The sequence below is a fragment of the Camelus bactrianus genome, chromosome 8 (assembly GCF_048773025.1).
Source record: "Camelus bactrianus isolate YW-2024 breed Bactrian camel chromosome 8, ASM4877302v1, whole genome shotgun sequence".
In the NCBI taxonomy this organism is placed as follows: domain Eukaryota; kingdom Metazoa; phylum Chordata; class Mammalia; order Artiodactyla; family Camelidae; genus Camelus; species Camelus bactrianus.
Window position 1 is genome coordinate 54,180,871 of NC_133546.1, and position 16,522 is coordinate 54,197,392.

Sequence of the window (16,522 nt, forward strand, 5' to 3'; positions counted from 1 at the left end):
CCAAAGGAAGGTTGGTTTACAAAAGAAGGTTGTCATTGAATCTACATCTGATAGTTCCTCCTGAAATGGAAAGGTAAGAAAGATACAGCAAAATAGAGGAACACGTCAAAATAAAAGCATTTTCATTCCTACCATGGAAATAATTAGCCCCACTCAACCCATTCATAATAAAGAGAACCTTTAGAAGTGTCTAACTTCTACATCAAGGTGCAATCAATTAATTTAATGGAAAAGAAAAAAATTCATGGCTGTATCAGCCAGCATTTAACCCAGGGAAGCAGAACTAGTAGCAGATGTTTATTAAGAGAATTATTGCAAGAACTGGCTTACATGATTGTGGGGCTGGCTAGGCAAATCTGAAATCCAAAGGACAGGCTGTCATGTAGGACAGGCTGGAAATCACAGGCACAAACTGCAGTCCACAGGTGGAATTTCTTCTTCCTCAGAAGTACCTCAGTTCTGCTTTTGGCCTTTCAAGTGGTTGAATCAGACCCAGCCAGATTATCTAGGATAATCTGCCCTAGTTAATGTGGACTGATTACAGAAGTTAATCACAGCTACAAAATACCTTCACGGCAACACCTAAAAATATAACAACACTCTTCTATGATGCCATAGCGGTGGTAGAAAAAGCTCAGTCACGTCGGTCTCAATGTGGAGATTAATGTAATAACCAAGACAAGTTCGTTGAAGAGGCTGGGAGACGTTTTCTGACTGCATTATATTCAAATGGACATAATCACAGGGCACAATATTTATCTCTGGATTTCACTATTCTGAAACTTCTCCAAAGGGAGTAATCAATTGATCAGATGATTATGTAAATTAACTTCCTTTCTGTGTAAGCTTTAATTCTTTGTGACACTTGCCAAGGATGATGCCTTCTAAAAATTTTAAAGCATATATAATTTAAACAGTACTAACTCAGGATAAAAATATGCTAATAGTAATAATGATGGGTGCCTTTTTGGGGCTACTTATTGTAGTCAAAATATACTTTATTTTAATCTACAGTATTTTCCTCTTTTTTCCAGTTGAGGAAACTGTTCCCAAGAGATTAAGTAACTGTTTCAGGCAATAGCTTGGATTCAAATCGAGGCCTAATGCCTAAGTTTTATTTCTCTAAACCACCTTGCCCATCTTATTCCCTGATAACAGAGCTGAGTTTCTAGTGAGACAAGCTTACTAAGCATCATACTAGATGTTTACCCTCTCTCTATGCATGAGATAAATACTCTTAGCAGAAGAACCCATACGCAAAGTTGTGGACATCAGAACAAAACCTAGGCTGGATTGTTGTTGATTTTACATCATTAACTACATTTGGCTAAATCAGAATTGAGACTCTCAAGCTGACTGGGCCCTGGCGGGGGTACACCATCAGAGATGTCTCAGGACCTTGCTGACTGGCAGAAATTTGGGGGAACACTTCCATACCCACTTCCCTTAGATTGCATAGGTCCCACAACACCTTTTGGAAAAAGTTTCACCCTGGTGCACAGTTGGGGTTCAGTTATGTACCCGATTTGTCTGAAGTACTGGGGTTTATAGTAGCCAAGACCAGGGCAGCAGAGGTGGTGAAATCAGGAGTCCTGAGGTCTTCCTGCCGGTTTGTCACTCCTGCTGTGTCACCAACCCGGACTCCTTTAGCCTGACCTGAAATGGCAGTGTTTTAAGATACTGATTAATTCATGATTACTATAGTAATTTGAATTGCTTAGTTGATTGAATCATTTGTACGAAAATAACCCCATCAAAAAACTCTGTAACTATAGTTACATATTTTTGCAAATGATGAAAAAATTTAATTGTGTAATTTATCTTATTGACCTGTGTTCCGTGACAGTACCTCTGTTAAGAAGTTTTCTAATGCATTACAGCTGATCCTTGAACAACAGGGTTTTGAACTGCACAGGTCCACTGAAATGTGAAATTTTTCAATAGTAAATACTGCAAAGCTACAGGACCTGTGATTGGTTGAAGCCCGGGGCAGAACCCTGCAGCAGGCAGGACCGCCAGCCAGAGGGGCGAGGAGCTGGCTGTAGATTCTACGTAGATTTGCCACTTCCTGCAGGGTGGACGCCCCAAGCCCCGCGCCATTCAAGGATCAGCTGTATTCCCTAATAAGCAGATGAAGAAACAGTTTTAGAACAATTAAAAGACGTTCCCAACTTCTCGCGGCAGTTAGGAGGTAGATCTGGGATTCAAACTGAGCTCGACAGCTCTCAGTTTGAGAGCTCTTCACCGTTTCACTTCAAGTCGGCGGGACTTTACCGTCAGAGAGCAAAAGGCTGCGAAGTGAGGTTGTGAGGTTTTGAAAAAACAGTCATCAAGTAAGCAGAGTTCAGATAAATAAATTGAGTAGGTGCATTTTCGTTAGTTGAAAGAAGACTAATAGAATGTTTACATTTTTAAGGAAATAACAGGTTTTCTTTCTTTTTTAAGTTCATCACCCAAGCTTTACCACTAAAAAAAACAACTGAGCTTGTGGACAAAGGACCTCACACAGGCAGGTCAGTGTGAGGAGGCCAGGAGCAGCTGCTCCCCAGTGTGGGGGCAGGCGGTCTGTTGTCTGCAGTCTGGACATAAACCTCCGAGGGCATCTGAGCTGGGTCTCCATACCCACAGCTTGTCTGGTGAGTATTGCTGTTGCTGTCACTTTGGCGTTTCTGGACTTAGGCTGGAAGAGCTTTTTCTTCAGGGATGCCAGGGACTCCTCGGGAAAACTGTCAGTACCCAGGGAATGTCTTTCTGCTCTCACCTCCTCTTCCAGGATTCATCTGATGAACAAAGTAGCTGCAAATGCACAGAAGACGTTTCTCTCTGATGGGAAGAAAGATGGAGTTTTCTTGGATGACTTCCCCAAAGGTATTTATAGTCTCAAATGCTATGATTAACTCACAATATTTTATGTTCATCTGTGTGAAGGCTACCATTGCCAAGCAACAGGTTCTGTTAGATCTCTCTCCAGGGCAAAAGGCTTCTCATGAAAACAAATTTACAGCATAATAAGATGACACTGATGGGAAATAGAGAAATATAATCTGACAGAGACACAATGACAACCAAAAAAAAAAAAAAAAAAATCCAACACCAAGAAACACCCAGACATCAGCTCAGTCTTGATGTCTTGATTTTTAGCCCTACCTTTCCCCCTGGAGTTCTCACGTTTCTTTCCCACTAGGCACTAAGCTCCCTGAGGACAGGGCACTGTGCTTGTTTACTTTTTCTCCAGCACCCAGCCTGGTGACTCACAGAAAAGGCTGGTTCTCAAAAGTCTGGAAATGGACCTTTTGATAATAGAATCTTGGTGTTTAAAATCATCCTGGACTGCTCAAACCAAACAGGTTCTGAGTAGCAAGAACTAAGATCAGCACACAGGGCTTCAGTCTCCAAGCCCAGTGACCTGCCCACTATATAAACCTGCATCCTTGATTTAGGGGAGAAAGTAATCAGAGGGTTTCTGCTATTGTGTTTAGGGAAGTTTGGGAGATGAGTGTGTGGAGTGGATAGGACTGCTAAATTTTTATCTGCTAAACCTGGCAACCCTGAGAGTCATGCACATATGTATCTAATTTTCTGACCCTATGATGTGCAAGTCACGGCATGGAAGAGGTCCTCTCTTCCTCATATTTGTGAAGCTAATCTGTGACTACGTCTATGATCTTAACTAAATGTGCTGGCGTTTGGGCTTTAAAGGGTGGAGGAGGACATGACTCATGGTGCATTGAGGAGCAGACACAGATGGACTGATAACAGAAGTAAAAGGTATGTTTTGTAACTGTTTTGGGTAATCTCAGTTTGTTGGTAAACGAATGATGATGGTGATAGTGACAAGATGTATTCAATAACCACCTCCATCAGGGAGATTTTGGTTGGGAAAAGCTTTCTTTTGCTAGAATTAGACATCCGTATGTTGCATGCCATTTGAACACTTGCAACAGAAATTCAGAGTTTAAATCACTTTCACCATAATTTTGGCAGGACTAGGAACACTTTTTTTTTTTTTTTTCAGCTGTTCTTCCTGATGGGAGCTATAAATAGCTTTGGGGAAGTATGTAATTATCTCAAAGTAGAAGCTAAAGATAAAAAGCTGCTTGAGATTTTAAAGGAACATTTAATAGTTATTATTATGTAACATTTATTAAGTATGCTCACTGTTCTCATTGTCTTTGCCAGAAAGAAAGTCGGAATAAAAAGTCAGTCCAAGATGTGACATGTATAAATAGACCAAAAGGTATATTAACATGGTGCCAGAACAAAGGGTGGGTTTAATAAAAATGAAAATTCAGGGGAACAAAAAAGGCAGCCAAATCAGAGCAGTGTTGTGTAGAAGTGAGGAAAACTTATATTTAGTAACATATCTTAAAGCACTAGCAGTTTGAAACAAAGATGCATAGCCACATAAAAACAGGTAACATTATGGCACATGCATGGGTAATACTGTGTTTTTGGCAGCTGGCTCAGCCTTTCATATATAAAAGGAGTTTACTTACTCTGATCAATGAATGGATACTGAAAGATTTAAGTACTAAATAAAAATTCTTTGTTGGCTGAAGCAAGGTAAGTGTTATAATGATTCCAGTCATTGGCTCCTGGCTAAGACTTATTGCTGTTTAAAGCCTATAGAAAGTCCACAACCAAGTAGTGCATCACTGGTATCCACCCTTTATCCTGCTAAATGATGCAAGTACTGTAACTATATAAACATAAAATCTCTAATCTTATAATACTTCCAGGAGGTAGATGTTCAAATCCCTCAAGGTTCTCAGTAGTTAAACGAATTCCAAGAGGCCACAGGACTTAGGAAGTAGAGAGAGGAGAATTTAGTCCCACATCTGCGTGAACACCAAAACTTAGGCTTTTTTTTTCACATTGTAACACCATCTATTCAACCTCTTACCTATGCTTTCTTGTTTCCTTCACCTTATCTTTCTTTTGCTTATGAAGGATTTTCCTTTAGAATCTGATTGTCCTTCTCAACCGATTTTGGACTTCATGATTCACCCTGTTGGCTCTGGTCTTGCCGTTGGCTTGTCCTCAACTCTTCTATGATCTTCTGGCCCTAAGCTGTGGTGATCTGTCTACATTTTTCATCACGTCTTCCTTTTGGTATATACTAGGTTCATTTCTCAGTACTGATCATTTGCATAGATGCTACCCCACAAGGTGAATATCCTTATTATGGTTTGAAGGCATGTGTTTCTCATTTGCAAACAAGAAGCATGGAAACCCAAAGATCCTTATGAAGCATTATTGGCACTTATGTCCTCAGAGAACCTCCTAATATAGGGTAGAAATCCAGGCAGACACACAGCTCCTGGAGGCCAGGGCTAATGGAAGACTTATGAGATCTAAATAATTCAAACAGTAAACAAACAGTAACTCTTGGTGTTGGGGTTTTTCCTGGGAAGAGGAAGCACCCAGATGAGCACCCAGGCTGCCGAAGAGGGCAAATGCCCATGAAACCCTGCTTCTGAGACATCAGGAGCCCGTGACAAGAGCCACAGGCCCCTAGACATTCCATGATCTCTTGGCCAAGCTAACATTCCTGAGGAAGAAGGTATCTGTATTTGGGTTAAAAGTCTGAGTAGGAACTTCACCAGCCTGACCTCCTCCCCACGGTCAAATCCTGCCTGCCTTTCTAGTGGTCACCATGTCTGATTTTTATGGGCCAAGCCTGGAGGTGCCATTCATCACTTCTCTTCCATATTCCATTGGATACAGTTCACCCACATAGGTATACCTTCCTGCAGTAGAGACTAAGAAATGGGGTCTAGTTGCGCACCCCTGATGAAGAAGAAATGACTTTTGGTGAAAACAGAGCATTTTATGCCACAGTAGAACTAGCAGCAACCTCTTTGTTTCTGGCCAGAGCGTCCCAAAGAGGAGAAACTACGTGAGACCTTGAGCTCCCCTCACTGGTGGTGGCCCAGGAGAGCTACCCCACATGCAGGCCAGCTTGTCTTTGACACTCTCAGCAAAAAGACTTCCCTTGACACAGTCCAGCACCTCAGTTTCCTTATGCTGTTGATGCACTCTGTATCCTAGACTGTGAAATTCCTGGGTGAGTCAGAAAGAGCGACAGTCTTGATATCACGGCTGAGAAGAGAGACAAACAGGTGAGCAATCCCACACTCATGACCAGCCAGACACCTGAAGCACCGTGCAGGATTTCTGGAAGTATTTCAGGCCATGTCAGGTCATCTGACCTGGCAGCTAATGCCTCCATCATCTATCACCTCTCTGGGGGCATCAGACAATGTGTTGCCATGTATAGGAGTTCTGGTTGTGGGTGTACTTCTTATTCGAGAGCAAGGAAAACCTGAGTGTGTCAGGAAGGCTTTCTGGACACTTACATGACTTATTAGTCTAGGCCACAAAGTCAGTTGTCTATGCATGGAAAGTCAGCGGGCAAGCCAGCTGTGTAATCTCATTGGCTGAGGACTGGAGATGGGCTCTGTGAGTGGAGGAAGCACAAAAGTGCAGCCAGTGGGTATGTTTACAGTTGTACCTCAGAGGAACCAGCTACTTCTGTAAACATTTCCCTCTGCTTATTCGGGGTACCCTTTACTCAGTGATGGGAAGTATGCATCCTGCTCTAGTAAGTGCAGCTGCTGGTTTTTCTTTTCTCTCCTCCTCTAGCTCGTTATTCTCTTCTTTCTTTTTCCCTGTTCTGTTTATTTTTATAAACCAGTGGACTCTGGGTGCTCATGGGACTGAGATGGGGTGGGCACAAACCCACAGAGTGGTAGCTGGAAAATACCCTGTTTTCTGGACCCTGCTGCATAGGCCCAGCTGCTGGGCTGCCCCAACTTTGTGCAAGTCTGCGTAAACACCACTGATTCCCAATGATGGGTGGACACTGGGGGACAGCTCATGACCCGTGAATGTCTGGGTGGAAGATCACGTGGAATCCCTGGTGCTGGAGGTCAACCATATGACACAGCCATTCCCCATGAAAGCAGAGCCCTATCTGTCTGCGACCCTCACATGTGTGATAGCTCATGAGTAAGATTCTCCTACCTTCTGATCACATTTCTCAATTCTTCCGTTTCTGAATTCACTGTACTTTTAGGATCTGGTGCTTGGCTATAAGTTCCTGTTGTGTCTCCTTGGTGATAATTCATTTTATGCCCCTAGAATCATGGCTGTAGGCTTCCTTGGGACAATACTTCACCTGGTTCGAGATTTCCCCAAGATTGCTGCAGATCACCTAAGCCTTAATCTGCAGCTGTCCTGCTGGGGCTTCCTGGGCCTCAGGAACTGGAGATGGGCAGAAGAGACCACTTGAACAGATAGGACAAACCCTCAGTGAAGGTCAGCGCCCTAAGTTGCCTTTAGCTCAGATTCTTTTGCCCCTAAAATACTATATCCCAAATATTGGTGTGTACATGGGTTAAGCCCATTTAGCTTATTAAAAGTACAGAGCTTTGCCAAGACCTACTGAATCCGAGTATTTAATACACAGTTTGGTCCCTAGTCTGTTTTCCAGGAGAGAATAGAAAACAGTCTCTCGTCCATTACTTTCCATGACTACCTATTAGATGGATGTTGGGGAGAATGAGCTGTCTATCAGTGCCATCTTGGAGCATTCTGCTTTGGGTTAGGAAAGGTTCAGCGTCCTAGGAGTTGATTTAGAGTTCAAGCAAAGCAACTTCCTTTACACCTTAGTGAGACTCCCTCTCACTCCCTGGAGTCCATGGGCTGGCAACCCAAAGTCAGACATCGTGTCAAGGCATAGTTTTTGAAATACGAAACTGGGCTTGGGAATTTCAGTCTCTCAGCAGCTGGTCTCGCCTTAGTCTCAGATGTTGGCTTATGCACTTGACTCTCAACTAAATGGCCTTCATGTTGGTCTCTGCCTAGTGATAGCATTAAACAATAGCTGTGGTACGAGTCACTAGTCATTTTTCTCTCACTGCTAGGCTCCATCCCAGCTTCTTTGCAATTAGCTTAGTTGTTCCCTTTGTCAGTCACTGCTAGAGTGGGTGACAGATAGTTGAGTGGGAACATATCCCAATTTTGTCTCTTGGAATGACTCCTCCCTGCATGAGCCTTAACTGACAGCCAAGCATTCCATCTTTTCCCACCCCTAGTTTCATTTCATTGGATTTTTAGCCAACTCAGATTGCAGGTCACAGGCAGAAATGGCTTCCATCAGCATATTCATAATTTTTTTTTCCTTTCTGCTTTCAGACAGGCCAATTTCAGCCTAATCAAATCTTTTCATTGTAGGACCTTACAGAAAGCTACAATAAATAACAATCTTTGAACTCTTAACTATTTTCTTATCAAGTCTTTCATTGGGAAGATTCAAGAGGCACATGGTCTGAGCCCCAAGATACAAGGTTAAATATTTTAGTACTTTTCATCAGGGATTATCATCTTTCCTGCCCAAGATGAAAAGTCTTCTTTCTACTGGAACTTTGCCTCTTCCATCTTTTTTTTTTTTTTTTTCCTATTACTTGCACTATGTTACTTCCAGTTCCATTTAAAAAAAAATTCATTGAGGACTCTTTCCGTTGTAAGTGACAGAAAACTGAATAGTCTGGCTTCGGCCCAGGGAAGATGCTATACTCTGGAGCCCAGAAGTGTATGGGCTAAAAGCGAGGAAGGAGTGGGTGGTTCTCTAGAGAGAAGTTGGGATACAATGATTAAAATGATGGTCTGTGAATATTGGGTGGTCAGAAATCAACAAATTTCTATTACATTTGATTTCTCAGCTGAGCTGCTGAATGCTGCTGGAGAATATCACTATCACATAACGATAAAGACTGGTGACATTTCAAGTTCATGTTCTCCAACTTTATTTTGACTTCAGCAGTCCTCAGCAAACTTTTCACATTGCCCTGGTCATGTCTTTTATAGGTTCCAAAAATCACTATTCCTAACTTCACCCTTCTTTCTTAAGCTCAACTCCCCATTCAGCTTTAGCAGATAACCTTGCTGTTTACTTCCTACAAAAAACTGTGGATAAAAGGCGAGACCTCCCTCAACTTCCTGTTTCTACATACACAGATTAGTCTGTATTGAAACCAATGTTACCGCCTTTCCTGCTCCCGAGTCCTACACGTCATCCTTCCGTCCTATAAAGGAAGCCCCCAGTTTGTGCCCTCTCTGTGAGATTTGCAAAGTCTTCCTTTCTACCTGCAGTTCTCTCACAGCCACAGCTGTTATCACTTGCTTATTCTTGCCCATAAGGCTTATCATGGACTAGGTGTACCTTGATGTCAAACATTTAAAAAATATCAATCCTTTTATATAGTCACTGGAATATGTTGTTCTCCAATAAATATTGACTCAATTACTGCATGTGGAAATACAGTCACTGGAAAATGTTAATAATGAGGGTTATTGGTGTAAGTAAATGTCCTGTGAGGCGGCAGATTTGTGTAGAAGAAGGAACACGAGCTTTGACCTGAAGCAGATCTGGGTTCACATCTTGACCAGTTGTTTAACTTCTGAGGCTTTGTTTTCTGCTCTGAGAAGGAGAGAAAAGAAAACCTATGCTTCACTGTTCTTGAGAAATTTGGAAGTAAAATAATGCTTGTTAGGCACCTGGCCTACAAAGTGTGTTCCATTAATGGTAGTGAGAATGAATAATAATGGGGATGAACTTGCATCCCACGTGGGAGTTAATTGTCCATCCTTTCAGCAGTTGCTGCAGTAGAACCAAAGATTGTTGTCCCTAATTCTCTCCCACATCTCACCAATTTAATTACAAAGTAAATATTTGCTTTAAAGGAGAAATTGCAGGATACAGACATCTTATCCCTTTATTATATGACAGACATATCCTCTTTTCTTCTGGACATGTGACATGTAGAAATCTGATTCTTTCTATCAGCTGAGGACAAAGTCAATGCACAGAGGAAGGGAAAGCCAAGAGAATCTCAGTGAAATGGAGCTGGAGTCCGTAGATCATGTCACTCCTGAAACTCACATCCCTGCTGGACTTCTGGTTATGTGTGCCAATAAATGTCTTTATTTAAGCCAGTTTGAGTTGGGTTTTCTACTGCTTGTAGCCAAATGTACTGTATCTACTCTATGTGACCAGTTCCTAGTACTCAGCGAATACTGACTGAATTGAACAGAAAATTCTCTCCCACAGATACATTTATCTTTCTTGGTATATAGTTGTTTTTATCTTTTTACATTTTTTGTTTTGTTTAATTATAAGATGGTAAATATTCATTTTTTGATAGTCAAAGCAATATAGACATATGGAAAAGAAAACTTTAATCTCTACTTTCTTCTTTCTAATCACACTTTCCTGAGGTAACCAACTTAACCATTGGTTATATATACTTACATATTTTCCTCTATGCTTGAAAACTTATAAATATCTATCATGTTCAGTTTTCTTTGTTTAGATTCATTTTACAAAAAATGTGGTCATACTGTATACCTTATTCTACAGTATCTTTGCTTTTTAATTAATAGATCATAGCTATTTTTACAGGTCAGGCTACATAGATATAACTCATTCTTCTTAAAAACTGCATAAAATGGCTATATCTCTTCGCATCTTTGCTCTGCTTAAATGTTTTTCATAGAGTTTTATTCAAATTGTTTTCTTTAACTGTAAGTCTGAGCCTTTAACTATTTCCTCTTTTATTTAATTATGTCTCTGAATTTGGAGCATTAGAAGAAAACAGTGGTTGATGGAGTCAGTTAGGTATTGGGAAGGGTATGTAAACCCAAAAGGTATGTGATCATTAAGGCATCTAGTCTACCATTTTGAAATTTTATTCATTTGTTTGTTTATTTATTTGTTTGTTTGTCTTTTCGTTTGTTTAAAGCAGGCTGTCTTTCCTTCTGCTTGTCATAATTAGAATTTTTTTCCTCTGTGCCCTTTATAAGAAACCACACCTGAGGAATAGTCCCAGAGAGACTTTTCAGCTGCCAGCGATACAGTAATAGTTTCCAAAGGATCCAGAAATTAGATGAAAACAAGAAAGAGCTTAGATTTTAACCCTAACCCAGCAATTAAGGACTGTGTTCTTCTTTAGAATTGAAAATTTAACTCTTAGGTCTATTAATTTACTTATTACCATTAGGGGACAAATATACATTTTATTTTTTAATATAAATTCTTACTGATTGGGGATAGTTTAATTTCTTGTTAGTAGCTATGCTGTAGTTGAAAATGTGAGTAGTAGATGACTTTATGATGTCAACTATGTGTCAGTTCTCCCCACCTCCCTTGGAAGGTGGAAGAAGATATGGAAAAAGAGAAAACAGTGATTTTTAAACCAAGGGAAAACTAAAATGACCTGGCGCACTTATGCTCTAGGTGACATATGATCAGGGTTTTTCCTGGTTTCCCTAAGGAACAATTCATTCTTGACAACAGCAAAACCTAATGTCAGAGAGAGAAAAAAAGAGAGAGAGAAGGGAGAGGTAGGATGATATGAAGCAAATTGGACAACATAATAAGGGCAAGACACAGGTAGTCACAATATTTCCAAGCAGTTTTTAGCAGCTAAACACCAAGGAGGACCAAACAGAACACCCTGTGGTAAATTAACCTATGAGCCAGATAGATAAAGGCAGCTGCGGTTTCTGTGTAAGTTCAAAGCACAGATGAAAATTAGCTCCTCTGGGTATAGTCATTTTAGACTCTAGAAACACGGGTAATTTTCTGAGGTTAGAAATATTGCAAAAGTCTAAAGCATGATTTTTCCTGAGATAACTGGACTCGGCTTGTCTAAGATGAGCCAAGGCTTAATAAGAATAAATCCTGAGTTGTTCATGAAGTCATTGAAAATGAAAACAAACAAAACAATGACCAAGTAGATGAACAAAGGAAGACCCAAAGTCCTTTTACTTTTATTCCTAGGAGAGATATAAACATATTTGGGTTTTCTTCGTTTTGATTTTTTATCACAATGAGTGGAGGTTTTATTTTGTGAAGTCCACCTTTTCCCGGGTAGAGTATACTGATAGTCTTCTGTGGGTGGAGTGACACAGAGAGAAGTTTGAGAACAGAGGGTCATTCTCTCCACTGTACAATAGTCTGGAATTTGCAATTCACTGAAGGTTAATGGACACAGTTTACTAAGTAAGTACTCTAAGGCACATTGGATGTAATGGTAGTTTTCTCTTCTGTAGCCAGTGGTATTTTGAAATGATATTCCAGGTAATGTTAGTTTGCTCTTTGAGTGACTGTATTGTAGCATACTGGGGCGTATATCTAGGAAGATTACATTTTGAGCACCTATACCTACTTAAATTTCAAGGCTCCATGTTTGTTGGCTTCAAAGCAGTTATCAGCAGATAACTTAACTTTAATAACTTAAGCTTGATTTAACCAAGTAGTAAGTAGTTAGCAAGCCAATTGCCAGTCTGAAAAGAATTCTGATGTGCCTTGACTCTTGTCCTACACAAATTATCACAAGTTTCTGGTCAAGTTTTATAGGTCAGCACGTAGTGAGAAGAGTTTAGTGAAATTCTGGTGCAGATGGAGTAATCTTTCTTTACTTATTCATTTAATTTGAGTCATAAATTAGATTCAGTGGAGTTCAAATCCTCGTGTTTTTGCAACGTTTAAAAGAATGAAAATTGAAGTAAAAATGTATTTTAAGATGTATTTAGATAACAATACAATCGACACAATTCAATAAGATAAATTAATTTAAGGAAGTATAGGGATAAGAAGAGCAAGGTTGTAAGAGAGTTGGGAGTAAAGTGAGCATACGATGTGCATGTATGTGGCACAAACTCTAACCTGAGCTTCCTTACAACCAATTCAAAGAGGGAAATGTGATCATTCAGAAGAGTCAGAGTCCACAAGGTAAGCAAAATTCAGTCTCATTAGGAATAAAACTATTCTTGACACTGAGACCAGAAATCACTTTGAGTTTTCTTTTGAAGAAGACACTAGGGATCATGTTGAATAGCGTTCTTAGTATCACCCTAACAGAAAACATAGTTTTCTAGAACTGTCCAGAGCTTTTCCACTATAGACTAAGAGCATCACTTAAGATCAAATTTCGGTAAGAACAATTGCCCAGGAGGGAGAACTATAAAGCAGGATGGGTACTTTCTGCCCTGTCGGTCTGGCTTATACTGGAGCTAGATCTTACTAAGAGGGGTTGATAAAGTGCTGACCCTTCAGGAAGTCCTCCCTAAAGAGTGCTCCTCTCCAAAGAGCTTTTGAACGTGATGAATTTGAGATAATATAATATCAACTTCATAGAGGTGTTGCGAGGATAAAAATATAGTTAATGTAAAATGTTAGATATTACTGCTTTTCTTATTTTTTATTTTTGTGGCAAGCGAGCAGTGTGGTATAATGAATATTGCATCATCTTCAAAGTCAGATTTATCATTGGGTTTGTGTGTTCTTATACAATTTACTTAATATACTTATAGCTCAGTGTCCTTTTCTCTAAAAATGGGAGTAATTTGGCTACTAGCTAGGATTGTGTAAAGTTTGAAAAGGACAATATAATCATATATAACACATCTGTGTACCTTCCCTAATATGTAAAGAGTCCTTAAAATTCTAAAGACCCACAGAAAAATTAAAAGGCAGGAGCAGATAGATAACAGAAAATAATAGGAATGCCATAAGCATGTGAAAAAGTGTTTAACCACACTCATAACATGAGAAATAAAAATGAAATATGTAATATACCGTTTCTCATCTACCAGACTGGCAGAAATCTACAGCTTTGACAACACTGTGTATCCGTTAAGTCATACACCGCTGATGGTGGCCAGTGTAGCACAATGCTGCAGCACCTGTGGAAGATCATCTAGCAATCACTACCAAAATTATAGGTACATTATACTCTTTGCCCCAGAAAGCTCACTTCTGGGAATCTGTTCTATAGACACATGTGCACAAACACAGAATGGCACAGGTATAAACCTGGTCATTGCGGCTTCATCTCCAGTAGCAAACGACCGGCAATGTGATTTTTGAAGTGTATTAATACTGAAATTATTGAATGAACATCTGTAACCGTCCTTGATCTACAATGCAGGTTGGTGCTCTGTGTGAATAAGCTTTCTCAAGAAACCTGGGAATTAACCTAAGTGTATATAATCCTCCTTTACAATCAACCAGCAGCTGCTTAAGCATACAGTGTGTTAAACATGAAAAGAGGGATTTTTCGGACTCATGAGAAGACTCGTGATCTCATAACTTATCCAAACATGTGTACTGTTTTATAACATTTTTAACCTTCATCTAAAAACTATTTTAAGGTTAGCTCTTTGACTGGTAACTATAACTTGGAGTGTCTTTGCTTTTTACCGAGCTCCCAGAATGCTTTCAAGCAAAGCAGATTTTATCATATTTAAATCATTGACTGGTAACTTCCTTAGTTAAATTCAAAAGGTGTGTTGTAGAAATGAGAGGAGAGCATCTCATTGAGGCGGCAATAAACCAGGTGAAGAGCAAAGTCGCTCTTTAAACCACGGACGGATTAAATGAAACACTAAGGAGAAAAACCCTTGGGCGGTTAAAAATCGTTGCTCAAGAACACCACTGTGTCGAAGCTCTTTTGATCCCTTTTGCTCAGTTAAATGTCTTTAAAACATTTGATTCATTTTCAGAAGTGAATGTGAGATGTTTAAAAATATTTCCTTTTAAAATTGCTTTCCAAATTCCCAAATAAATTGAACATAATTACTACTGTGATTATATTATGAATATAATCACTGTAATTTTATTCTTATTCATGTATTTATTCTTTGAGACATAGTTGCACCAGAGTTAAAGAATTGTGGTTAATATTAATATATAAGAAATGAGGCTGTGGTTATTTAATCAAAAGGTGGTATTTTGTAGCTGTGTAAAAGGCAATTCCTCCCACTCAGTCATTTTGTTTTTTTCCAAGGTTAGTCAGTCTTTATAATTGAGACATTGGATATTCAGAGTGTGGATTAAAGATCTTTGTATTGCTTGTCCCCTTCTGTCTCTTGACTGGTGACATTTGAGTGCTGGTCCAGCATTGTCCATATATGTTAACCTAGAAATTGTACCTGTGCCATGCTGTATGTTATGCTCAACATTTTTATCTAATAGATTAAATAACTGTAACTGGTATGGGGCTGCACCCCACAGGCCAGCAAGCCCTGTCCTTGCCCAGGCTCAAGACTGAAGAAAGAGCCCAGAGTCAGTGACAGAGACGTCAGCGGTTTAATGGATGGGGGATCTCACACATCCGAAGCAAGGGTCCTGGAATGGCACCCCCATGTGCAGCAGAGGGTAGGCAGGATGTGGGAGCAGTCTTCCTTGGAGGGGGGTGTTACCATTTATGGGGGGGATTGATGTCAGGTTGGCTCATCAGTCACCAGGGAAACCAGAAAAGGAGCACGCCCCTCACCACCCCTTTGATAAGCTGTCATGGTAGAAATGTTCTGATTTAAAGATTGGAACAATCACTAGCTGGGGCAGGCAGGTCTGTAGGCATTACTGATTAGGTCTGTGCGTAAGAGGAAAGGTCAGTCACGCGAGTAGGTGTGGGTGAAGCAGGCACTGGCTGAGCAGGGGATGTGCAGAGAGCAGGAGAACAGCCATCTTGGGTGGCCCGATTGTACACTGCTGTTTTCTTAAAGCATTTAATGAGAATTTATATTACATAACATATTTTGTATCAAACATTTCGAATAAAATTATTTCATTAAATTTTTACAATACACTTGTGAGTTAAACAGAGGGAGTGTTCACATTTGTGAGCTAGTGTAGAATGTCTTCTGGGCTAGCTGAATTTACAGACAGCCTATTTTGTTTATCCAAGTGTGTTTCAACAAATTATACTCTGAACACAAACCCCAAGAGAGAAAAAAAAAAAAGACCGCACCTGCTAGCTCCTCGTGCTGGAGGCTTTTTTTGATCTGGACCCTGTTGCCCTGGGTGGACAATGCTGGAGGTGGGCAGGACACTGATGGCTCCTGCAGAACACTGCTTGCTTTCTTGGACCCCCAAGTGCAGTTAATTAGTGTACCCTTAGGGCAGTTGTCAACTGCGTGTCAAAGTTCTGCCTTCTGGCAGAGGCCTCCACTGAGCAGCTGTTCCTCTGAGCATTTATACAAGAAGAGAGCAATATATGAGGATATATGAGCAGTGAGTGATTACTCTTTATTGATTTTATTTCCTCCTCCACTTCCAACTGGAGGAATGAGGGTTCAGTGATGTTTGGCTCCACTATGTCAATCTAATCTAGAGGTAAGGTTAGCAATGGTAAACGCAAACATTTCTTTGCCAGGCCATTTTTAATAGTTTGAAAATAGTCCCTGATTCATGACAATTTTGAACCAAAATGTGTTCTTGTACCCTGAATCTTAGTAGGGCTTGGGCTTCTAGTTTTCAGAGGGAAGGGAAATGAAGTTTCTGTGAAGGAAAAACCGTATTACACAGGCTGATACCAGTTTTGCCCTTTGATCCCAACTAAGGTAAGATAATCACAAGCATGGGAAATAGCTAGAATCAAAACAAAACCTGACCGGATCCATCAAGGTCGAGTGCTCACGCTGCTAACCCATCCAGTGCCTCGTGCCTCCC

At 40.3% G+C, this 16,522-nt stretch overlaps 1 protein-coding gene across 36 annotated transcripts in view; it reads left to right on the plus strand.

Annotated features, from left to right (window-relative positions):
• Positions 1 to 16,522, plus strand: part of LOC141578372 (uncharacterized) — a 159,122-nt gene that overhangs the window by 88,170 nt on the left and 54,430 nt on the right. For 19 of the 36 annotated variants that reach the window (XR_012508700.1, XR_012508694.1, XR_012508697.1 and 16 more), the window contains 4 exons: positions 7 to 73; positions 2,446 to 2,636; positions 2,774 to 2,868; positions 3,700 to 3,768. The exons of 7 other annotated variants lie outside the window; for them this stretch is intronic. The gene's annotated coding sequence lies outside the window, so the exon portion shown is untranslated. Of the gene's footprint in view, positions 1 to 6; positions 74 to 2,445; positions 2,637 to 2,773; positions 2,869 to 3,699; positions 3,769 to 6,051; positions 6,123 to 13,662; positions 13,792 to 16,522 lie in introns of all 36 variants that reach the window. 10 more of the 36 variants (XR_012508710.1, XR_012508714.1, XR_012508711.1 and 7 more) reach the window with 3 other exon arrangements.